This window comes from Sylvia atricapilla, chromosome 18 (assembly GCF_009819655.1).
Source record: "Sylvia atricapilla isolate bSylAtr1 chromosome 18, bSylAtr1.pri, whole genome shotgun sequence".
Taxonomy (NCBI): Eukaryota; Metazoa; Chordata; class Aves; order Passeriformes; family Sylviidae; genus Sylvia; species Sylvia atricapilla.
Window position 1 is genome coordinate 8,247,693 of NC_089157.1, and position 25,438 is coordinate 8,273,130.

Here is a 25,438-nt window from a genome sequence, read left to right on the forward strand (position 1 = left end):
CTCCCGGGAGGAGGAGAACTCCCACATCGCTCGGCTGGTGTTGGCAAACACCTCCCCAGCCGACAGTGGGGGTCTGTGGGCAGCTCCCCGGGGTGGAGGAGCACGGGCAGCTGCTGGATGACACCCCATCTCTTCCCAGCTCCCAGCCCCAGAGCTCCCCAGGCAGGCCCACGGGCTGCAGCACTGCCACCAGAAGGGAAACAAACCCTTGCCTTTCTGGTAACCCTTGCTCTGCCCTTCCCCTCTTTGCCTAGTGTGCTCCTCACCCCGACCCAGGGAGGCTGCAGGTTCAGTGGGGCTGGACGCTACAGATTAGATTGCATCTGTCTGGGTATAAATAATTTACTGCTTGATGGTCAGAGTGAATTTAATTAGTTCTTGTTCTCCTGATAGAATCAGCCCACCGCTGCTAAAGCATTTCACTCCGAATTAGCCTGAGAAGCACTAACAAGGCAGCGCTAATTTTACACACACGACATCCCCCACAGTCTCTGAAAATACAGCTCCACGGAGCAGGGAGCAGGGCTGGCCCCACGGGGCTGGGAGAGGGGCAGGACGAGGGATGAACCCGGGCACAGCCTGGGCAAGGAGGGATGTGGGGAGGCAGCAAGGATGGGCATCAGCACACAAAGCCCATCCCTTCCCCTTTTGCTCTGCCCTCACTTCCAAGTTCCCCAGGGATTTGCAGAGGGGGCAAGGGAGCTTGTGGCTGGCAGAGCGGATCCTGCTGCCTGTCAGGTCCCCTCCTGCCAGCTGAGAGCCCACCTCACCCCCCTTCCTCCAGCTCCCGGGGTCATGCCAGGCCGCTGGCTGCTGGAATTGCTGCCACAGCCTTGGAGAAGCACCAGCACACGTCAGCGCTCCAGGGGGACGCGTGCCCGCTCACCTGGAAGGGAGAGCAGAGGGGGGAAGGGTGGGGGCAGCTGCAGGAGATGGGCACAGAGCACTGGGGCACTGCCAGGTCTGGGCACCCCCCAGAGCCAACACGGGACTCTGGCACCCCACCCTCAGCATCCTGCCCATGCCCATGCCGCACAACGACCTCATCCAAGATGGAGCCAGGTTATGAGGGGCTCAGGCAGGACCCAAGGCATGGAAGGTGGCAGAACGGCCCCTGCCCCACTGGCTGCATCACTGCAGACCAAGCACCACAGCCCTCAGCCCCCAAAACCTGCTCTGTCCCCACCCAGCCCTGCAGCACCACCACCCATTTCCCTGTGCTCAGTCAGGAGCCCCCGGATTCTCCTGTAAGGATGGAGCCTCTGTGCCTGCAGTGCTTTACTGCTCCTGCCTCCCTGCTCTGACCTCCCCTGTCTCAGCAGGATTTATGCTCCACATTAACATTCTGCCCGAGCCGCCTGTGCCACACCGAGCCCTGCTGATGACCCCAGATCCCTCTGAACAGCGTGGGGTGACACCTCCCCAGTCACCAACCCCTCTACAGACACAAATCTGGGGTATTTCCACCCACAAGTGAAATTCTGGGGATACAGGACAACACAGAAAGGCTCCAACAGCAACGATGCTCTGGGTTGTGCCAGAGGGAGCCTGTTTGAGAGAACCATGTGGAGAACCGAGTGCTCCTGATTTCTGCCTGAAGCAGAGGCAGGCGGCCACAGGATGCCCCCAGCAGCTTGGTGGCCACCATTCCTGCTGGCCAAGCCACACTCCTGCTCACGGAACAAACCAGCTTGTTTTCCCCAGCTGACAGCAACGGCTCTGAGCTGCCCATCCTCGCTCAGTAAATCCCCTGCAAAGGTGAAGTGGCCACAGTCAGAAGCCCCTAGGGCAGAGGCCACCCCTCAGTTCAGTCCAGCCCAGCTCACAGCTGCTGGCCCACAGACAGGGATCACCCCAGGGCACAGCAGCATGGGGGGAGCAGCATTCCTCCTTCCCTCCCTTTCTTCCTCCCTCCATGAGCTCAGCCCCTGCCCAAGTCACTCTCCCCCCCAGGAACAGCCCGTACGATCTCGCCCTCTCTCCTATTTACGCATAAGCCAGGCTGACAACTCCTCTTCATCACCGTGTCAGAGCCTTCCTCGGCAGCCATGCATCTCAAGCAGGACAGCACCATAAATATTGCATAGGAGGTGTTTCTAATCTAGTTACAGGCTCAGCCTCTCACGCTCCTCCATCAGGAAGCCTTGGATTGAAATTGAAGTGTATTAGTATAATTTTATCAGGTTTTATTAAGCCTGGGGTCTCACGTTTTTGATATATAGTTTTAATTAAATTTTAAGTCAAAGAATGCAGTTGTTCATATTTCATCTCGCCGTGGCACCTCGGGAGGAGGCAGTTAATCAGCACGTACCAAAACATCCCTTTGCCCGTGATGAACGGGCACAAACTTTGCCAGCAGAACCCAACTTCCCTCCATCGCTCACAGCCCAGCCGAGCCCCTACCCAGCTCCAGGCAAACCCCCATTCCTGCCCCGTCCTGGGCCAGCATCCTGCAGGTGGGAGGAAGGGAAAAGCCTCGGGAGCAGGCAGGGAAGAGGGAAGGTGGCCTGGAGGCACCCGGCACCAGGGGCTGCTCCTGGCTGGGCTCAGCAGCTGCCCAAGCCCACAGCGGGTCCCCGAGGGTGCAGCAGCCCCTCAGGGATGGTACAGCCCCCAGCAGCTGCCCTTTGGTGCCAGCAGCATCACCAGCATGGTGCCCTGCTTTCTGCTAGGAGCAGTTTGGGGACACCAACGTCGAGATCTGTGCCTTCTGCCAGCAAGAGCAGCAGATGCCACCGCAGCTGGCACTGCCACTGCCCTCACCTCATGGCTCCCTGCCCAGGGAGGGCTGTGACTCCTCAGGGACCCGAGGCCACAGCGGTGGCAGATTGCTCGCAGGTCCTTGGGAAAGGCTGATTCATCGTGGCTGGAAGGAGCTGCAGCACAAGGCAGAGCAGAGGCAGCTCACCCACCCCCAGTCTGGCTGTGACTGTGCCCTCCCCACGCACGGCTGGGGCACCACAACTGCATCACAGCACCCACGGGCCTCCCCAGCTGGAGCCCAGCAAACCCTCTGCTGGCAGCTCCAGCCGGGCTGGGGTCTCCAGAGACCTGGCCTAGAGCAGCACCCGGGGGGACAGGAGCTTTGGGGACACAACACACTCGCCCATACATGTGCCTCCACCGCCTTAGCTGGGCCCAGAGACCTCAGAGGACTCCTGAGCACGGACACAGCTCAGCCCAGGAACATCTCAAGTCCTGGAGCCTCCCTGGTATGGAAAGCAACAGAGCAGAGCACAGACCTGTCTCTCCTAGTCGAGCTGCTGAAAAAATTATCATCAAACTTGCCAAAATGAACTCAATTTAAAACCATTTAATGGTATTACATAAAAAAAGAGAAGTCTCATCTTTCCCACATCGAGGTCCCCGTCTGGAAGAGCAGCACAAGAAATCACCAAGCACAGAATTACAGGGGACAGGTACAGCCCTGCCAGTGACAGCCACATCACCACGGGCAGAGCCAGGTGCCCATGGACTGTGGTGGCCCCAGGGGTTCTCAGTGCTCCCCAGGGAGCTGCTCCAGCATTCCACTGCCTGCCCAGATGCCCAGGCCCCATCCTGGGGAAGAGCTGAGGCTCACAGGCAGCGTGACAGAGCCCGGCTGCCGTCCCTGCAAGGAGGAGGGAATCCCAGGATGAGCAGGAATGGTTCCACTCATCAGCTGCAAGACTGATAGACTTGGGGGGTGGGGAGCATGTTTTGCATTTCCTTCCTTCTCCTTTGCAAAGAAACAGGGATTTGGGGTTGGATTTGAACTTCATCCAGAAGAAAACAATTTCATTTGAAAAGGAAGCAGTTGGATTGCTTAACACACTCTGTCCTTACTCCCATTGAAACAGGATTTGAGGCCCTGAGAGAGTTTCAGGCCAAGCAGCCCCACTCCTGCGGCACCACAGCGTGTGGGTTACCTAGGGCTAAGCTGGGAAGGAGCATCCTGCCGGCACCTGGGCAGCAGGAACCCCCCCACAGCCAGCACTCAGCCCTGGGATCACGCCAAGGCTCCCCACGCGCAGGGGCTGCAGGAATCACTGCCAGGTGACTCCTGCTCCCCAAACCCACAGCTCAGAGCACACGCAATGCCACAGCAGCGGCATGGCCTCTGCACCCTGCCACGGCGCTATGGGGCCTGCGGGTGCCTGTGCCGAGGCTCCAGATAAATCCTAGCTGGGCAGGGAGAGAGCAGGGCAGCACGAGCTGGCGAGTGCGCTGCGTGTCACGGCAAGGCGGGTATTTATATCCCTCCCCGACGCAGCATCCCTTTGTAAAGGCACAGAGCGTGTACAGGCAGGGCTGTCAGTTCAGCGCCCTGTTACAAGTGTTTGATATGGAGATTTTGGCAGTGGGAATGGATGTACCTCGCTGAGAGGTTTATGTAAAATGACAGCTTCTGGAAAATGAAGCACTCAGATATAAAAAAAAAAAAGAAGAAGAAAAGAAAAGAAAAGTACAAACAAAAGGGAGGGAGGGGAGGCCTTCGCTCAGCGAGGCCACAGCAGATCTCTCCTCCCCGCTGGCCCTGAGCAGCTCCCACCCCAGTTGGCATCAGAGTCCTGGCCCCACCGCCTGGGCTCGGCTGCTTCAGCTCCACACACGCGCTCCCCCAGCTCGGCCGCTGCCCCATTTCCATCCATCCCATCCCTCCTCCTCCTCTCCCCTGTTTACGGGCTGTGCCTTTCATCGCCGCTGCGCGTGGGCGTGCGAGGGCGGCGGCAGGAGGATGCCCAGGAGCGCTGCTGTCAGCTCCTGCCACGGCAGCCTGGGAGCAGGGACACCGGAGAGCGGGCACCCACTGCCCGTGCCACAGCCGGGATGGCGGGTGCGGTGTCCCTGGAGCCCGGGCTCCCTGTCGCTGCCGTGCCAGGGGACGGCGCCCGTCGAAGGGGCCACACTGCCAGGCGCTGCTGGTGGAGCCCAACTGAGGCAGAGGCACGGCAAGGGGAATGGATGTGATCCCACCCCAGACAGATCCAGAGCCCAGTTCCCTGGGGAGTGTTTGCTCCCTCCCTGACTCCCACCACTCACCTCGCCTCAGCCGATCCCAGCCGCTGGAGCGAGGGTGGGAGGGCGGCAGGGATAAGCCCCCCGCAGCAGGGCCATCTCATCCAGGAGGGGACGTGGCAGCAGCACCCAGCGAGGCTGGGGTCTGGCTCATCCAGCTCCCTCCTTTGGCTTTACACCCTCCTCCACGCCCTGGGCCCGGCGGGATCCGGGCCACGGCCAAGGTGGAAGCAATTCCTGCTGCAGCTATAATGATCCATAAAGAAGGTGACTTGTTTCTTACCTCTCTGAAATGAGGGATGGTGATTACCCTCCATCCCAGTCCACAAAGCCTAATCCAAATTGATGGCCTCCCAGAGATTGCTTCTCTTGCCTCTCACCAATCCAACACCCAGCTGCCCTGCACACATCTACTCCGGAGAAAAACGTCAGCGTAATTCACACAGGCTCTGGATGGAAAGGCCATTTATCCTGCAGGAAAGGCTCCTGGACAAGACATTACATTAATGGCACGTTAGGGAGAGGTGGCAGTGCCAGCCTTGCTCCTCCAGGCCACAGGCAGCAGGGCAGGGATCTGCTCCAAGCCCCTCAGGAAGGAACCCCTGTAAGAGACCCCTGTGGAAGGTGAGGAGGTGCTGAGGAGCAGAGCTGGGCACAGCTCTGGCTCGCTAAAAATATCCTGGAGCAGGACTGACAACAAAGGCGACAGCTGAGCCAGCACCAGCCACCCCAGCAGCACAGCACAGCCACCCGGGGAGCTGCCCTGGGTGCCCCACACCTGAGGGGCACCCGGGGCAAAACCCCTGCGGTGTCCCGTGCATCGGCAGGGCTCTGGCACACGGCAGTTTGTCCCTCTGGCACAGCTGGTTCTGCAGTCCCACAGCAGGACAGGCACTGAGGGAGCCTCAGCCACGGCCCCAGAGCCGACCCCTGGAGATGGAGCTCTGTCCCTTGCAGCGCCAGGCTCAGGCTGCACCTCACCGAGAGCCTCTGCTGACCTTGGCCATGGCTGCAGAGGAGCCCGGCCGCCCAGCTGGGCACCGAGGGCTCCCGCAGGCCGGCCGGGGGCCCTGAGCCGCCGGACACGTGTCAGCGCTGCCTCGGCTGCTGCCATCTCCTGCTGCCCGCAGGTGTGCGCTGCTGCTGAGCCCACCAGGAGAGCCGCTCTCTAATCACACCGAGAACAGCAAATCACCCCAGCAGACCAACAGAGCACCGTGGGGAGCAGCGGGGCGCTGCAGCTCCCACTGCGGCGGCTCCGGGCCTTCCACACCTCTGGGGCTCCACACTCGCTCCCTGCGGCCGTGGAGAAGAAAAACCGCAGAAGGAAGGAGGGAAGGAAGGGAGCGGGGTCTCTTCACCTGCTGCCCACCACAGCCCTGCTCCCTGGCACAGCAGCCACTCGGCTGCCCCCAGACACCGAGGAGAGCTCCCGGCCGACCAGACGGGCAGAGGGAAAAGTGCCCTGGGCAGGATGAGACCAAAGCCATGGCATCCTCCACCCTGGGGGGCACCGGGAGCCCCTGCGAGCCCTCACCTGCATCTGCAGGGGCATCCTGGGCACACAGCATCCGCAGCTAGCAACAGGGCAGAGGCTCGACGAGGGCGGCACAACCTCGCCCCAGAGAGGGACACCCCATCCCGGCTCTCCCCACAGGGCAGCACCCATCCCAGGCCGAGGGCCGTCTCTGTGGTGAGCAGCTGGGAGAGGGCTGCGCTGAGCCGGGGGAGCCCGGGCAGCCTGACTCACCGGCTCCATCGCTGCCGGCCCGCGCCGGGTGGGCGGCTGCGCCAGGAGGGGCTGAGCGGGGATGCAGCACAGGGGATCCCCCGAGAACAAGGAAAAACAAACCCGAACTCCAGCGATGTGCGCGGAGCCAGCACAGCCACCGGCACGCCCGGCCAGCAGGAGGACCCCGAGCAAAGCCCTGAGGACCCAAGGGCTGCTCTGATCCTCATCCTCCCCAAAATTCTTCTTGAACCAGATGTGCCCTCGCAGTGCCAGGCCTCGGTGCGTGCACGCGCATGTGTTTTCATCCCAGTCTTTAAATGAGGTCTTCGCTGAGAATTTACAATTCCCTCATGGCCTCAATCTTGCAAAGATTGCTTTTTTAACACTGTTGGGCTTTAATTCTAATAAGCCTCCTCTTTATTACGGAACCAGGTCACATTGCCTTGGCACTGCGAGAAAATCTTTCATCGGGAAGGAAAATGGAGAAGGGAAAAGAGAAATAAAGCAAGGGGGAAGGAGGAAGGTGGGGGAGACAAACAAATAAAAGCTGCTCCTCTCAGCCTGGGGACTTTGTGGCCGCGGCGAGGAGCCGGCGGGCAGGGGGAGCCGAGCCTCCCCGCGGCGCCGCTCGCACCCTGGACGCGCAGGATTATTTCTGGTGCGGCTTCACTTCCCACGCACCCTCCCACCCCGCACTGCTGAAAACGCCAAGAGGAGCAGGGGGGAAGCTTGACAAAACTTTGACAGAATGAGGACAGAGTCCAGCCCTGCCCGGACAGATGGCCACCTCCGGCCCAGCGCGAGGTCCCCGTTACCCCGCCGCTGCCACGGGGACGGGAGGTGGCACAGCAGCAGCACCAGGCACTGCCAGCCCAGTGCCCCTGCCAGCAGAGATCACAGCCCTGCACTGGCAGCACAGCTTCACCTTGCCATCCACCCACTGCTCAAGTGTCCAGCGGCCCTTCCGGAGGCTTCAGCATCCCCCCAGCACCCAGAGCTGGATGGGGGGTGGCTGCTGCTCCCTGGTTCCCCAGCCCCGGGGCTTTGCCTGGCTCAAGGCACAGAATCACAAACCACCTCTGTCAGTACCTCACCTCACGGCCATCATCACAGGAACGGCCTGATCTCATACTCCACCCGGGCTCCCCTGTGCCCACGTCTGTGACCTCTCAGCGTTGTGCTGGGGGAACTCATCTGGCACTCATTAAACCCCCTGCCTCCACTGGCCCCCGGACAGCGGGGCCCTGCCAGCCAAACCACACTCAGGGCTCTGGCCCCTGCTCCCAGTGCCTCCTGTGCCCCACGGCAGCTTTGTGTCACACAATGGGAGCCTCCAGTGACCGTGGCACATTCGGTGTCACCAATGACACCAGCAGAGCAGCCCCCTTCCCCGCCTGCTCCAGGAAAAAGCCCTTGGCCAAGCCAGGCTGAGCTTCAGCCCATCAAACAGCTCGAACAGGAATCTTTTCCAGGGTGGGCAGAGGGACGAGGCTCCGCAGCCCCAGCATGGTGGTGGGGGAGGCCACGGCTGCTCCAAATGTAGATGTTTCATTCTCCACACTGGCAGCTGCACTCAAGGCAGGAGAGGCAGGGAAGCCATGCACAGGGGTAACCATGGCAACTTCACGGAAGTTAAATAAAAACTTCTTTAAAAAAAGCTAACGAGGTCCCTGAATCATGCTTTATCAGCTGTGTTGCTATAAAGATCGAGATCCAGCCAGCTCAGGATTCCTAATTACTCCTGCAATATACTGGAGAGAGCTTTATTTAAAAAAAAACCTGGCAATGCACGGAACAATTTCGGCCTCTCTCCACGCCGGGATTTGCATAGTCCGTGAAGCACCTTCCCAGATGGATCTGCTGGTGAGGCAGCCCTCGCCTGCTCGTGGCCGGGGGGCTCTGGTGGCTGCGCCCCAAGCCCTGTTCTTGTGGAGGGGACACAGGGAGAGCCCCACCAGTGCTGCTGCCACATGATGTCGTGCCAGCACGCTGCCTCTCACCACAGCACTGCCCTCAGGAGCATCCCATGCACCCACCTGGGGCTGGATCCTGGCGGCTGCAGTAGGTGCCCCAGGCTGCCCACGGTCCCCTTGGCACAGGGGAATATTCTCCACCACCCCTGCGTGCCCAACACCCGTACACAGAGCCCTGCAGCCCTGATCCTGCCAGAGAGACACTCAGGCACCAGGGCAGTGGCACCTGGTGATCCTCGAGGATCACCATCCCAGGCCCAGACAGCAGCCAAAGCAGTGCCCACCCCCAGCAGCTCCCATCCCCATGGCACAGAGCTGCCACCACTGCCCACAGCCCAAAGCACAGGTTATGAGAGGTCCCTAAAGCCTTTTTTCCTGCAAAACAGGCAAACCTTACTTGGGCAAGCCCAGTAATCCCTGGAGAGTGAACAGAGTCTCTCCTCCCACAGACAGACTGTGCTGGAGCACACCCACAACCCGACAGCACACGCCCACCCGTGGCTGGACCCCAGCAGTGTTTGGGGAAGTTCCATCAGAACCCCCCTTTCTGTCAGTCACGGCAGCTGCCAGAGCCAAAGGTTTGTCAGCAGTGACTGGCCATGGCCACAGACACAGCACAGCAGTGCCAGCAGCCCCAGCTCTCCCCTCCTGCCCCACACTCTGAGCCCCAGAGAGCCCAGAGCTCCCTGAGCCCGGCTGGGCACAACTCCCTACACCATCACGTTTAGCCAAAGGATGCTGGCTTTTCTGCTAAGGAGAGGGCTGCACCACGAGCATCTTTAAATGGGTTATTTGAGTCTTTATTTTCACAGCTTATGGTAAGAGTAAGGGAATTGTAAGTATTATTTACTATATTTTCAAACACATTTAATTTAAGCTGATTTTGAATGGAAATTAGAATCCAATTAAAATGTGGGGGGAGAAAGTCAGCATTTTGAAGCAGATTATTAAGCAAAGCTACATTAAACACATTGGAAGCATAAATATCGGGGAACAAGTTCAATATTTACAAGAGGATTTATTCAGCCAAGGAAGTATCATCCATGGCCCAGGAACTGAGGAACCTGTTATCAAGGTCAAGATTTTATCAGCAGGTCTCAGATTTTCACATCTGTGTTTCACCCAGGGCTTGATTAAGAGTTTAGAAGCCTGGAAAACTCTCCCCTTTGCTCCAGCTCCTGCTTTAGAATTAATTGTTTATTGATCCAACAGGAGGAAAATATTCTCTCGCTGCAGAGGAGCTGCCGGGAGCTGAGCCTGTTGTCAAAAGTTGTTTTATCACTTCCATAAATTCCAGCTGTGGTGACTTCCTTGGCTTCAGTTGCCCTGTTTCTCCAAACACACTCACAGGTCCCTCCAATAACTTTGGCAGATTACAGCTCCCAGGCCACTGCCCAGATTCCCACTTCCAGGAACTCCCAAATCCATCAGACTGCCCGGAGGGAGCAGCAGTGGTTCCATTCAAAATCCATCAGTCCAGGTCCTCTTATATGTGTAAATCCCATTTTACCCCCACCTCCTGCCTGGGCAGCACTGAGCACCAGAGGGGAGCAGCAGCACAGGCAGGAGAGAGGGGAACCTGCTGGGGTTGGGAAATCCTCATCCTCATCCCAGCATCTCACACCTCCCACAGCAGCACCAGCCCACATTCCAAAAGAATCTTTATTTCATTCTTTCCCCCCCAGGTAGAAAAGCATCCTAGAGGGGAAATGCAGGCAATCTGGCAGGGCCCATGGGAGCGTGCATTTCCTTCCACCTTTGGGAAAACCAACTGCAAAACACTGGGAGAAACCAGCTTTTCCCCTCAAGGAAACCTTCTGGATCCCCTTCCTCCCACTCAGGATCCATCCTCCCAGCTCCTGAACCTCCCAGGTGACAAGGGTGGCAGGGGGAGGGGACACATTCACAGTGGGTAATGGAACAGGAGAAGGGATCCTGCATTCCTGTGCATGTTTCTACCCGTTAGAAATTCAATTTTATCTAGTCAGGAAGAGACAGGGATGCCTGGAGCGGAGCAAAGGGGAGAACTGCCTTCAGCCTGGTTTATTAGAGGTTCAAAACAACCGTAATCTCAGCAACTAACAAAACGACAGAGAAGACGATTTTGCTTCCTCATCTGGTATCCCAGCCTGTCAATTAATTGGCAGGAACACACATCCCAAAATACCTCAAACAATTCCAGCAGAAAGCACTGGAACAGCACCAACAGCAGCCGCTGCCTGCACAGCCAGGAGGGAGGGAGGAAGGAGAAGCTGCTGTCAGCAGCACAGAGCAGCCCAGCCCAGGCAGGGATGGAGCAGCCCCATGGAAGAGCTCTCAGCAGCTCCGTGCTGATGCCCAAGGAGCTCCACGCTCCCAGCTCTGCACAGCCCCAGCCGCAGCTCCACAACTGCAGCACCTCCAGCACAACCCCTCCACCTTCCCCTGACTCAAACCTCACCCCCAGCTCCCCTTTCTCTGCCACGGCCCCTGGAAAGGAGCAGATCTGCCATAAGGACTCATTATCCGCCGAGCTCTCACCCTGTAAGGCTGTAAATTAAAAGAGAACTCAAATAAATTACGGAACTTCCCTCGTGCCTTTTATTATCTCAATAACCTTCAGAGGGATTTATCCACCGTCAGCTGAGCAGCTGAGGGCTGTGCCGACAAACTAATTCAAGAAATGCACAGCTGAAAAACCTTTACACACTAAAGGAGCAATTCGGCCCGAGCTGCTGGAGGGGACCCTCAGCACCCCCAGTGCCTGAAGCCAGCTGGCTCAAGCCCCATTAACACAATCCCCTCCAGATAGGGAGATCCCCCTCAGCCGCGGTGGCAAAAGAGCTCAGCTGTCCCATGGTGGGTGGCAAAGAGGAATCCTGCTGTGCAGGGCAGAGCGGCAAAGCAGCAGCAGCTGCGCAGAGGGACAGGCTCTGCCACCAGCCCAGGCTGCCCAGCCGTGCCAGTGCCTGGGATGTCATCCTGGTAATTCAGGACGACATGTTCTAGTGATGGGAGATGGAGAAACTGAAACCGGGAAAGAGAAAAATCCCAGCCCTTGTTACCGAGGGGAGCGCGGAGCACCGGCTGAGTCTGGGGAGGAAGGCTGCAGAAGGAGGTTCTCCAAAGGAGGCATCACAGAGAGCAAGGCTTGGTATCCAAAACCATCCTAAAATCACCCAGGCTGCCCAGGAGCAGCAGGGACAGGAGAGGCACTGCCACAGCCCTGTCACCAAGCCTGGGGTGCCCAGGAGAGATGCCAGGCTCTCACCAAGCGGCCTCCCAGGGTGGGTCTGTCACCAACAGCTCCTTCAGCACCTCGGTCCTGCAGTGCCTGTCCCCACACGGAGCCCAAACTGTCACCGAGGAGGAGCCTGGCCTGCCACCACCAGGCTGGGACTCCCCGGCCCCTCTGCCCCCAGAAGCAACTGGCCGAGGTTCCCGTGCTGCTGCGGCCACCCGGCTGTGTGCCCTGTGCCAGGGCTCTCTGCAGTGCCAAACAATCACACCGAGCACTCCAAACCAGGGGAGGGAGGTGGGAATAAAAATTCTTCAGTATTTTCTGTGGAACAACAGAGGCTCGGCACCTCTCCCCGGAGCCAGGAATGAGCTACGACCAACAGCCAGGTCCAGGCAGCTCTGCCAGCCCCAGCCACTGCAATCAGCCCTCCCCGAAAATTATCAACTCCAGGCTCTTTCTCCATCTGTTATCCAGAAAAACAGCCTTAATTTCTTGCTTTGTGAGGATTTATCATGCCTCGACCATTTTAGCCTGAAAACAGGAAGCTGTTTGGGAAGCAGCATGCCTTCATCTCTGCACTGTACCCAGCATGGCCAGGCCTCTGGCTCTGGGTATGACCAGATTGCAAACAGCACCGGGCAGCAGGATGCACCCTCAAAATACTGAGAGCTGAACCACAAGCTCTGGACAGCCCAGAGAATGGTGGGCACATTAGATGGGAAAAAGAACAAGGCACACCCTGGGCCGTGCCCCCCAGGACACAACACAGCAGCCAAAGCTGCCCTGCCCCAGTGCCAGGCATCTCTGGAGGCAGTGAGTAAGTGCCAAACCTTCACTAAAAGCAGCTGAAAATAGCTAGGATTGTTAATGCCACGCTCACTGGAGTGAGAAGCCGAGAAATCCCTGCTCCCCCCATCCCTCCGCCTGCACAACACGAGTGCTGCCAACGCCTTGCCAGGCTGCTCCCTCCGCACGGAGGGGCCCGTGCCCCCAGCCCCGGGCACACCCTGCCCGTGCCTGGCCTGCCCCACACGCTGCCCCGGCCCCACAGCGCGGCTGTTTACTCCAGATCTGCCCTGACGCCTTCGGAGGTGACGCTGCAAGCGACGCTGCGAGCGCTGAGCGCGGTGCAGCTCCTGGCACGAACACCTCTGGGGACCAGGCAAACGGCTGGAGAACGGCGCTGGCCATTTCCACACCTCGCACACTTAACCCGGGTGACCCCCGCAGGGCCTTCGCCATCCGCCCGCCCCTCCCGGCACACGAGCCCCGCACATACCTGCACAGGGAGCCCGTCGTGCAACGGAATTCCTGGAGACAGGCAGGAATTCGGGAGAAGAAAAGCCCAAGGAAAGCTGCCTCGCTTCCCTGCCTCTGCCCCACTGCTCGCCCAGCCCAAGCGAGACCCTCTCTTTCTCCTCCTTTATCCAGACTCCACCTCACCCAACTTTTTCCTACAAATTCCTACAGCCCACCTGGAGGCTGTGATGCCAATTAGCGTCAGGTTTCTGCGAGCAGCTGCCCCTAATTAAGGGGCATTACGAATCCTTAACACAAACTTAATGGGGCCCCTCGCACGTGGCGCGTTGTCCCTTGACCGGGCCGGCTCAGCCACGGAGCCGATCCCGGAGCGCAGCGGGGCCGGCCCGGTGCCGGGATGGACGCTGCCCTCCCCGGCCTCCCCCGCTCCGCCCGGAGCCGCCAGCCTTCCCCCGGGATGCGCTCCGGCAGCGCCGCCGCGGGGCCGCCGTGACTCCCGGCGTGGCTCTCGGTGGACATCCCTCCCCGGAGCCGCCCCGGCGGAACTTCGCCGCCCCCGGTGCCGCCGCGCCCCCCGCTCCCCTCCCCGGTGCCGCCGCCCCCGGGAACTCACGCGCTCAGACGTCCCCGCCGCGGCGGCGCAGGGCGGCCGCGGGTCCCCGCCCGCCGAGCGGCATCTCCCGAGCAGCGGCGACCGGGGCAGCCCGGCGGCGGGTCGGGCTCTCCGGGCCGGCTCGGGCTCTCCGGGCTGCGCTCGCCGGGGCCGCCTCGCACGCGGCTGCGCCCGCGCCACCGGAGCCACGGAGCGCGCGCGCCCGCCCCCGGCCCCGCCCCGCGGCCGCCGCCCCCGCCCGGGGTCCCCTCCCCGGGGTCCCCTCCCCGGGGTCCCCTCCCCGTCCTCCGTCCTCCCTCTGCGGGGACACCCGAGCGCGACGGGGGCCGGGACCCTCCGCTCCCCCCGCGCCGCGCCCGCCGCACGCTCTGCGCCAGGAGAAGAGCCGGGTTTGGGCCGTTCTGCCCCAAAAACGAGCCTCCAGCGGCGGGCCCGGCGCGGAGCTGCCCCGGGGGCTTCTCCCAACCCGTTCCCGTCCTCAGCGGCACCGGGCACTGCGGCCTCGCGGGTGGTGAGGAGCAAAGACCCCAGGACAGCCCGGATCGGGAACGCTGATTCCATCGCTGCGCGTCCACCTGGACAGCGGGTGGGATGCCCGGGCTCCGAGTGGGATGCCCAGGCTCACGGCAGCCCCCGGCAGCACGGCAGCGGGGAAGGGGATTTCCAATCCTCACTGCAAATCCTGGCAAACGCAAGGCAGTGCCGGGAGCCCAAGGGATGTGGGTTTGTAGCATCCCCCAGACTCACTAGAGCTCCGTGCGTGTCTCAGCCCCTTACCCTTTCTTCCCTTTCAATCACATCTAAGGATCCCTGGGCAGTGATCCGGGCATTCCCACCGCCGCTGGAAGCTTCCCGGGGTGTTATGCAAGAGCAGACCTCTGGCATTCGCGGCTCTCTCGTTCTCCGGCTGCTCATCTCCTCCCCTGGGGAGCCAGCGGAGCGGCGCAGACCTGCGCTATCGGACCGAGCAGCCCCCGGCTGTCAGCGCTGCTGCTCTGCCCTTTCCTGGGCTCGCTGCCGGCAGGTTCCATCTCGGAAAGAGCCGGCAGCAGCGGCGGCAGCGGGTCCCTCCCAGCGGGCAGCCAAGCCCCCCGAATCCCGCCGGCCTAGGGGCTGTCACAGTGCAGTGACCGTGACCTGCTCCTGCTGGCGTTCCTGCGTGGGGCTCAGCATCTTTTCCTGCCTTAAACGATTTATTTGTGGTTCCCAGTAGTTTACACCGTGGTGATGCTCCCCAGGCTCTGTTTCCTGAGAACTATCTGGAATATCTACAGCCTGCACGAGCAGGAAGTTCTCTCCTATCACTTTACACGGGGTCATCTCTGACACTTCCACAGGCTCCCGCAGAGCCCACCCGCAGCCCCCCCAGACCGGGCGCTGCTCCCCCTCCCCTCCCACGGCTCCCCTTCCCTCCCCAGGGCTCTGAAGGCCACCCTGGAGAAACCATTGGGGCTGCGAGGAGCCACCACGTGAGTGAGGACCACGAACACACGGGCTGCTCCTCACCCATCCCCACGTCTATTTTGTACGATCCAGGGGTGTGTTTTTAGCCCTCGGGGCCGCAGCAGCCCCTGTTCCCCCGACAAAGGCAGCCAGGCCCGCTCTGGGCTCTGCCCCGCGGGGCCGCTTCCCCACGCTTCACTGAGGCTGAAGATGCTTCAGGCAGCAGATTTGGAGAACGAGGAGCTGGCAATGCGGGAGAGCTCAGCTCTGCAAAATCTTCCTCGCATCCCAAGTCTCCGAGCTGGGTCCCGGCTGACATCCCTTCCTGCAAACGCGAACTGCCTCCCGCTTGGGAGGGGCGCGGAGCGGGACCGGGGCGGGATCGGGATCGGGATGGGGATGGGGATGGAGATCGGGATGGGGATGCCGGCACTGCTGAGCAACCCGGCGGGGCAGGCCCGGGCACCGGGACACCGGGATCCCAGCGGGGGAAGCTGCCCGACCATGTCCAGGAGGGCAGGTGGAGGAGGAGTGTCCTCCCCGCCGCGGGAGAGGAGGAGGAGGAGGAGCAGGCGGGGGATAATGGCTGAGGATGCACGGAGCGGCAGCCGAGGGAAGAGCAGCCGTTGGAAACAGCACAAGGCAACAAACCCCTGCAAGGGTGTTTGTGAACCGCGGGAACAAGTATTACTCGGGGAAAAAAATATGTTTTTCCTTTTTTCTTAGCCGATTTCACAGCCTATTTGCCATCAGGGCCCTCATTTGGAGGCAGGCAGAGTTGTTTAAATTACTGCTGCTGGGATTTTTTTTTTTATCCTTAAGGAAGACGAGGTTTTCCTCGGAACTATGGCTGGAGCACAGAGATGACAAGACTCACTGTGGCTCCATCTGGGTTTTTTCCTGAACACAGCCGCTGGAATGTGGAGCCCCACTGCCCCAGCTCTGGGGATCCCCTGCCGATTCCAGTCCTGGAATCTCCTCCACGAGCCAACAGAGGCCACCGAGTACCAGGGAGAGACACGAGACCATGAGGCAACAGCCCCCACATCCTCCCCCATGGCTCTCAGGGACCCTCAGCTTTGAGGTGCCCAAAGGATGACCAGCCCCTCCTCACCGCCCTGCCCAAGAAGGGGAGGTTTGCGGCACGTTCAGCTCTGACACAGCCCTGGCAGCTCAAACCTGGGCCTGCCAAGAGCTTCACCTGCCACTGCCTGTCCCACCAGAGGGCCGGGGGCACGGGGCCAGCTGGAGCTCACCCCAGAGAGCTGCCAGAACACCGGGTACCTGCAGCACCCTTGGCCGCAGTGGAGAAGGTGGGATGACATGGCAAGAGCCAGGGCTGCCTTTTTGGCAGGTGTCAGATGCCTTGACCCAAAAAAGCCAAAGCGGAACGTGCAATCCCAGCGAGGCACTGAACAGACACACTCAGACTGCAAAGCACCGTGGGAGGAGCGGGGAGAGCCATGCTGATGGGTTCTGCAATAATGCTTTTTTAAATATAATTTCCGATAGATTTTATAGCTAAGTTATGTAACATAATGAGCAAATCTACAATGCAATTGTCACTGCACATTAACAGCGAAATCCTGAGCCTCTATTACACTAACAAACTTATTAAATCAGTGAACATTGCGCTGCATCAGTCAATTGTTGAAACAATGCCAAGATTGGGAGAACAATCTGATATCCATTACAGGGAGCAGGAGCAGGGATGTGACCGGGGCTGCCCGCAGCGCTGCGTGCTGTAGAGCATTCCTCGTATTTATTCACCTGCCGGCATTCCACAGCCGCTCCCTGGCCAGGGAGGGAAGGAGCCCAAGGCCAGCCCTGTGCCCGGACCTCAGCTCCCTGCTCAGAGCACCATCGGGATGGGGGAACTGGCTGCTCCCACTGCTGGGATTGCCCCGATGCCAAACGATGGGGGCTGCAGCATCAGTCGCGCTCAGGGGCAGAGAAATCACCCTGCAAAGAGGCAAAGCCCTCGGGAAAGGGAGGGGCACACGGCAGTGGGTGCTGCCGGGCACTCAGACACCGTCCCCCTTCCCCACGGCTGCACTGATCCCCCAGCCAAACCCTCATCCCTGGCTGCCTGCCCTGAGCCCCTTCCCAAAGCATCCCTGGAGCACCAGGGGAGCAGCAGGTAGGCACGGGCTGGCCGAGATCCAGCTGTCCCCTCGCTGCCCCTCTCCGGGGAGCTGGCACTGGCCGGAGCTGGCAGCTCTGTGTCCACAGCAGAGCTCGGCCTGACCTCATCCCTGGCTCCAGGACCACGGCCACCCACTGACACACGCATTTCCAGGGCAGGGCACTACTCCAGCCCCAGGATGGGGCAGGAGAAGGCTGGCAGGGGTTTGGCCCTGCAGAGCCTCAGCTCTCACCTCCCCTTCAGCCCTGTGAAATCCCATCAGCACCAACGTGGCCTCCTCAGGAGATTGTCAAATGTGAAAAAAGGTGAGCCTGGGGAAACCTGCGAAGATGTCCATGCAAACACCTCAGCAGAGTGTGCCTTGCACCTCGGTGAAGTGATTTGACACAGCACTAATTATGCAAATTAATCATCAGTAAATTAGATCCTTGGTTATTTATTTATTTTGCATTCTGCTCCGCAGCCCAGCAGGAGCAGCACCCGGAGAGAGGAGCGGCTCCGTTCTGCCTGGGAAGGCATGTTTGGTAACATGTTGCATGATCTGGCCTCCCCACATTCCTTCTCAGACGAAATTTGGAATTGACTTGCTGGTATCACACCGCTCCCAGCCCTCAATATGTCATGGCAGCTAATGAACCGTGCCAGGGACACATTTATAACCCACTATTAGCTGCTTCCATTGCAAAGAGATTTTTTTTTTCCCCTCTTTGCTCTGATGTTCTAAAACTTGCAAAAACAGACCAAACATCGCATACACAGAAAAAAACCCTAATCACCAGCAAAACCAAAAGGACCACAGCAAACACGTCTCCTGAAAGTCAGCCACTGGTGTGATTCCCACCTCCCCTCTCGGACCCAGCTCTCTGGCAGCTACAGCAAAGGCCCTGAACAATCACCCAAAATGCCACTGGTTTCCCCAGGTCCTTTCCCAGCCCCTGCTCCCTCCAGGCTGAGCAGCCCCAGGCAGACCAGAGAGAAAGGGGCTTCTACACCCAGTTCCCTCCTCCCTACAGCAGCTGGAGCCGGGGTCTCGCTGCAAAGGCGGAGCAGGGAGGTGATGCTGGGGACAGAACTGGAAAGGGCCAGGAAGGCAGCGGCATTCCCCTTCACTCCACCCCTCATCACGACGGCAGCGACAACTCTATCGGGGGAACAAGAGCTAATTAAATTCACTGGGATCATTGAGGAAGAAATTATTTAATATTCTGCGTGGAATTAAATATCTGAAAGCATGAATGGCCCTGTTTCATCAGAGATCTGTTCCTTCCAAACACTCAAGTCAACTTTTCGGAGGCAGCCGGGCCGCCGGGGGAGCGGCAGGGACGGGGCAGGACGCTGCCAGCAGGAACGGCGCTCCCAGAGTCGGAGCCGCGTCCTCCGGTGCTCCCCACGGAGCATCATCCAGGGAGAGCGGCCTCCCGAGGGGCTCTGCCGGCTCCTCTGAGGGAGCCTCCCATCGCCATCCACCCTTGTTTCCACACGGAGCTGCTGCTCCTGCGCTGGGCACCCACATCCCCAGCGGCCCTGACACATCCCCAGGGATGTGACCTGACGCTGCCACCCGGTCCCACGGGAACAGCCTCTTCTGAACCGCCCAGTTTGCTCCTCCATCCAAAGAGGAGCCTGGATTGGGTACACCAGGATCCAGGGAGGGGAGAATTTTACCTCAGGGAACCTTCACCTTGGCTGTGCATCCCCTGGAGCACCCTCAGCACTGCAGGAGGATCCCAGCGCTGTTTTCGCACACCAGCTGCAGGATGTGCCATTCCCCACTGCTGCTGCTGCTGCAGGTCCACACCCTTGGCATAAAACCAGCATCTCTTTGGTGGAGCAAGAGCCACCAGGGCTGGGCTCCCCCAGGGATGTGCCAGCCTCGTGCTGGAGACCCCCAGCTCCAGCCCCTTTGCTCCCCTGCTTCCCTCTCTCTGCCCTGGGAACGTCCCTTGCCCCTCACACACATAGAAGTGATGATAAGTAGCAATAATTTTGCTTCTGTATTTGTGTCACCAAAACTTCCAGCTAATTCCTGTAGCTGCCAGCATGGAGGCACTAATACCTCTGTGAAAGACAAAGCAATTATTTCTAAACATAGCTTGTTCCTTGCATTGTCACCACCCGAGCCACCCCACCCCTGGGCCGCTGTCAGCATCTTCCTCTAACTAGCAGGGGGGGTTGGGGAAAGAGAAGTTTTTCCCCAAAAAAACCTCTCCCTGCTCCTGGCCAGGTGACAGACCCAGACAGAGGCACATTCACCGTGCTCCAGTGTCTCCAGCTGGATGGAGACACCGTGTCTGCCGCAGGACCCTCTGCAGCATCAGACCTTGTTATCCTGTGGGTCTGCTCTCAAGACATTAAAACGAGACATAAAATGACAAGTGAAGTGAAATAAGGAATGTAAGCAGCAGGGGGAATGTAAATGGTGGCCCTGGCATCAGCACAGCACCAGCAAAGCGCCTGGCTCCACACCAAGGAGGGGACACAGCTCCTGCCCAGACCTCCCTGCCCCTCCCTCAGCTGTCACCCTCCCGAGCTGTAAGGCCTTCAGAGCCCTTGAAGGATTCATGGTACCCCCAGCACCCCCTCCCCAGCCGGCACAAAGCCCTCAGAGCCAAGAGCAGCCCCTGGCACGTCAGCCCCGGCCCAGCAGGCACAGGGAAGAGCTGCCGAGATAATGAGCAGGCACAGGCTCCTCACCGAGGGCTGGAATGTGCCGGTACCTGGAGGCAGCACACCTGGCTGACCTACATACCAATGGAATAGTTACCAGGGCTTTCCAACGGCTTGGCCATGAGAACCTACATGTCGTGAAGCCTCTGCCTCCATCCCTCCCAGCCTCAGCTTAGAGGGTTTTGTGGGCACAGGCAGGGGTTGAGCAGGGAGAACAGGAGCTGCACCCCTACACCTGGATGCTCACCAGCATCCCAAATGTTCACGCAGCTCCCAAAGCGAGGGGCTCACAGCCCTGGGCAGGGCACTGGGATCCAGATTTGGCTGCTTCCCGCTCCATGCCGGTGACATCCTGCCCATCTCACCCTGCCCAGGGCTGCCCAGGCTCCTCCATCCCCAGCTGCCACATGGCAAAGTGTCAGGGATGCTCCGGAGTCACCCGCACCAGCAGCTGGTCCCAGGTGATGGAACAGGCTCCAGGTGTGTCACACCTGCAGCTCCCGGGGGAGGGGACACTGGAACAGCCCCGAGCCGAGGAAGAGGGACCAGCTCCCCGTGAACTGCCCTCAAAAATATTTCCATAACACTTCATAGTCAACCTGCGGTACCACCTCCAGTAATTAACAGCTACATTTTAATTAAACATTGATTAGCAACTAATTAGTCTAATGATTAGTCACCTGAAGGAGACAAAGCAAAATACCGGGGCTGCCAAGATAGGAGCCGGAGAAGGCAAATGATGAAAGATGAGAGGCAGTTGAAATTCCTCCTCTGCTTCCCTCTGGGCCACACATTTCCTCATGGTTTGCTCCTTTACAGATGAAGCTTAGAGGTGAATTTCCCTAATTGTGGCAATTCTGTCAGAGTCTCAAGCGAGTGGTGGGGAGGAGACTGAATTATTTCATCCTTGCCATCAGCTCTCAGATTGTTAATGCAGCCAAAGAGCCTCTCCCAGCCCGAGGAGACTCGGGCTGTCACCGTAACAAAGTCAAGGCAGACTTTGTGCGCTCAGTCCCGCAGAGTCCCGAGGAGGTCCCCGTGGAGCACAGCAGTCCCCAGGCAGCAGCACCGCGTCCCCTCTCAGCGACAGGCTGCTCCTCCTGGTAGCACCCGGGCTGTTGTCCCCTGCCCGCTCCAGGGACACTGTGCTCCCCTCCCCACAGAGCTGCCAGTGCCACACGAGAGCGGCCTCGGCAGGGAATAAAGCAATTCAGGAGCCCAGCAGGACCTGGGCAGGAGCCCCTGAGCCCCGGGGGAGCACAGGGACCCGCACTGGGGTGCAGGAAGGGTCAAACCAAGCCCTCAGGCCCTGCCTCCAGTGTTGGGCTGAGGGACATTGATGGTCTCCCACATCCCCTCACGCCGGGATCGCTACAATCAATGGGGTCGGGTCAGGGGGAGGCAGCTGAGTGGACACTGATACCTTCCTCCTCCTCCTCCTTGTGCTGGGGATGGCAGCCTCTGGGAAAGCCCAGCGCTCCTACACCGGTGTATCCAGAGTCCCTTGGGTCTCCCTGCAAAGGAGGTGCGGGCAGAGAGCAGCAGCAGCAGTGGGCAGGGGCTGCTCTGGCACAGGGGCAGGGCTGGGCTGGCTGTGGGCACTGCTGCTGCTGGGCACGGCCACGCTGCGGCCTGCGACACCTGGGGACAGCTAGGAGATGGCCAGCCACGCTGGGAAAGCCTCTGGTATCCCTGTCCTGCCCACGCTGAGCCAGGGGACTCGGCTACCCCCAGCCCCTGCACTGGAGCCTCATCCAGCTGAAGGCGTGGGGCTCGGGCAGCAGGAGGGGCAGCAGCTCTGGCTGCGCCTGTTTCATGCTTCTACAAAGCAATCTGCTCCTTGGGCTCCTCTGTTCCTCCCTCTTATGCAACTGCACAAAATGTAGAGGAAAACAATCCCCTGGATGCTAATTTATCCGAGGAGCTCGAGCAGCTTTGCACAAGGCAGCAGTTTCAGCAGGGAAAAAAAACCAAAGGAAACAGCCATGTCTGAAAGGCTGCTCCCGAAATCTGCCCTGCCCAGCTCCCCACAGGGCTCCTGCCCACATCCCTGCTTCCTACATCCATCCCTGCATCCCTGACTCCTGCTGCTTCCTGCATCCATCCCTGCCACTTGTCCCCATCGCTGCCTCCATCCCACTCTGCCTGCTGGGCAGGACTCTGCCTCTGACAGCTGAACTGGGGCTGGTGGGACCCAGCATCAAACCCTGCACTGTCCTGGGGCTCTGAGGGCCCAATCCCCAGGGATGGGGACATCCCAGCAGCCAGCCCAGCCCCTGCACCGCTGGCACGGGGCTGCCCACACAGGCCTGGGCACTCACCTGGGAGGTGCCTCCGGTACCTGCACTGCTGTGGGCCCCCAATACTGCCCCACACACACAGCCCAAGTCCCCCAGCCCCTCACCACCAGACACTCCTGGCATGGGGACCTCTGACAATCACAGGTTTCATGGTGCAAACCAAGGATTTTAGAGCAGCTGAGGCAGGGGATTGATTTCTTGCTTTTAGTGCAGCTAATGTAATAGGTAATTTATTTAAATTGATAGGACAGAGAGAAAAGTACGTTTGTCTCTCCTCTGAAAGGATCCTGCCATGTTGGGTGACCCAGGTGAGCTGCAGAGATGGGCTGGGGGCCCTGACACCTGCCCACAGCTGCCTTTGGTCAGCTTGTCATATTCTTCAATTCATTACAGCCATTTTAGCAAACAACCACTATGGATTTTCTGTTACAGCAGCTCTTTCTGTGTTAGCTGTGTGTGAGCTGGTACAGGCCTTACCCACTTGCAGTAAAGCTTTCCCCCCAGGATGGGTCAGGGACCCCACAAGCCCCCAGCTGACCAGGGAGAAGGGGTGAGGGGTCCCCCCGTGCAGGCAGCCCAGCCCAGGGATGTGTCCTGCCACCTGAGCCCGTTCCTGACTGGGGCTGTCATTGAAATCTGGGATGTGCCGTGGGATGCCTGGAGCTCTGGCCATGGGCACAGCAGAGCACTGAGGGCAGGGAGCTCCCCTGGACCATGAGCGTGGCTCCAGCACCTTGGGGAATCACCTTTAGGGCTCTCCACAAGACCCCTGGTTGTGCTGAGCCTCAAGCAGCACATCCCCACAACAGCTCCATTAATGGTTAGGTCACTGTAATTCTGGGCCCAGCTCTTCTGACCTGTCCTGACAAGGATGAGGACCTTCACCTCGCTGCCTCAAAGTCATGGGGTGTGGGGACACATCCTGCAGGCACAGAGCCCCAGGGAAGTGGGCAGGGCTCCGGGAGGGCTGCAGGGGACTCCTTCCCTCTGGGTGCCCCAGGAAGCCCTGCAAGCTGTGTCTGAGATCCCAGCAAGAGGCAATAAACAGGGAAGGAGCAGGGAGTTAACCCTGGGTGGGGTTAAGCCCTGGGTGGAGGCTCCTCAGCATCTCCATCACTGCCCGGGCTCTGCCCCCCGGCGCTCCCAGAGGCTGTGGAGCCTCCGGTAGGGGCCAGCCCGGGGCTCCTGGGGACAGGTTTCCAGCTGCTGCTGCTCAGGGCTTCCCTCCGGCTGCTGATGATCCCACTGCTGCCACTGCGGCTGCCCCGAGCTCGCCGTCCATCTGATTACACGATAAGGAACACCAGAAATGCAACTTGTTGCCTATTTCCCAGAGTAATTAATTTCATCTGTATTGAACAAATGACATAATTTGAGGATTTCTGGGTTATGGATTAAGTAAAGACCAGATGAGAGCATCCTCATTGGCTCGGAGATTAATTAACAGTGTGAAGTGAAGCGAGCTCTCTCCTCTCCCTTGGCTGCTGCAGTTTTAATCCACCTGCCCTGCACTTTCCTGCCGTAGGAAGCAGGACTGCCATCGATGGGGGAGCTCTGGCCAGCTCCTTCCCACCCCAGCACACTGGGGAATGCCAGGGAATAAAGCCACACTCCATGTTTCCTCCAGGCTTCCCCTGCCTGGGCATCTCCTCCATGCCCAGATCCGTCCTCCCTTTCCTGCCCCGCTCCAGCTCCTCCTCCTGGGGCACAGTCTCAGGCCAAAGTCTCCCCACAAACACCTTCAGCTTCACTGAAGGTTTTCTCTGTGGGGCCGGGCAAACGGGGCTAGGTGCAGCTTTTATTCATGAGCCAGGCATTTATTTAATGTGCCCTGCAATGCAGGATCTTTGATCCAGAGCAGCACCTAATTAATTATTTTTCCCTTCTTCTGTACCATCCCCTCAGCGAGCGCCGAGGCCCCGAATGGAAAAGCTCCTTTCCAATGACTCTGCATAATGAGATGGATTTGGACTCCAGCAAATTTGTTCAGTTTTATGGAGTATTATATGAAAATGCTGTGAAATTAAGTTCTGTCTTTGCTATCACGCCGTGGCCATCAGAGCGCTTTTATGTGCGGCGCTGAGACTAAAAGATGGGAAAGGGAGTCCTTGCTGGAGGAATGTGGAGACCAGGGAGAGGGAGGAGCCGTGCAATGAGGATGACACGGTGCGGGGTTACACCGGGAGATAATGAAGCAAACAAGAAAGAGATGCAGATGAAGAGGGCTGCCAGCAAAGAACCTGGAACTGGAGCGGCGGCAGGCAGGAGGCTCCGGCAGTGGGGAGGGTGGCAGGACGGGGAGGGTTTCCTTCTTCCTATTTTCCCTCTGTAAAGTGCTCCAGGAGCCACACTCGGGACACCAGAAGGCAAATGCCACCATCCTGGGGGACACAGAAGATTCACCAAGAGCACACCTCTGTCTGGCCTGTCTCCTGCCTCCCCGGCAGCTCCTTCCCTGAGCCAGCTCCTTCACTGCGTGCTGATCCCTTCCTGTTCTTTCTCTCTCCTCATCTCTTCCCACCCCCAGCCTTCCGCCCCCTCCTCTCCTCATCCCCTGCATCTACCCCAGAGTGAGCTATTTTTTCCCTTGGCAACTTTATAACCCGTCTCCTTGCCTGACAGCAATTAAGTAGATGCTTCACTTCCAATCCCATGGCCCATAAACACTGGGAAAAGAAAACGTTATAAAGAAGCGAACAATCAGATCTGCACACGGATGTACACACACACGTCCAGACAGACGGGGACAGACAGGGGACACAGGGAGAAGCTGGGGGGACGGCTGAGCCCTTCTTTGTGCACGGCCTGGAGACCTCACAGAGGCTGCAGCCCGCAGGAAGCACAGCAGAGGGGAGAGGTGGCCATAATGCCCAGGAAGGAGAGTGGCACCATCCATCCCTACGGCTCCCCAGCTCCCGTGCTCGGGGCTGCCTTTCCCACTGCTCCCCCTCGCAGCTCCGGCACCCACAGAGAAACAAAACGGCCAAAAAACACACCAAGAAAAAAAATAATAATAATAAAAAAACCAAGGCAGCTCACTCCCCCACTGTGATGGATGGGATTTTTTGGTGCCTGACAGGCCCTGA

The 25,438-nt window shown here is 59.3% G+C and overlaps 1 protein-coding gene across 7 annotated transcripts in view; it reads right to left on the minus strand.

Annotated features, from left to right (window-relative positions):
• Positions 1-25,438, minus strand: part of RBFOX3 (RNA binding fox-1 homolog 3) — a 131,226-nt gene that overhangs the window by 87,220 nt on the left and 18,568 nt on the right. For 3 of the 7 annotated variants that reach the window (XM_066332239.1, XM_066332234.1, XM_066332233.1), the window contains exon 1: positions 13,797-13,933. The exons of 1 other annotated variant lie outside the window; for it this stretch is intronic. The gene's annotated coding sequence lies outside the window, so the exon portion shown is untranslated. Of the gene's footprint in view, positions 1-13,796; positions 13,937-25,438 lie in introns of those variants that run through there. 3 more of the 7 variants (XM_066332237.1, XM_066332238.1, XM_066332236.1) reach the window with 3 other exon arrangements.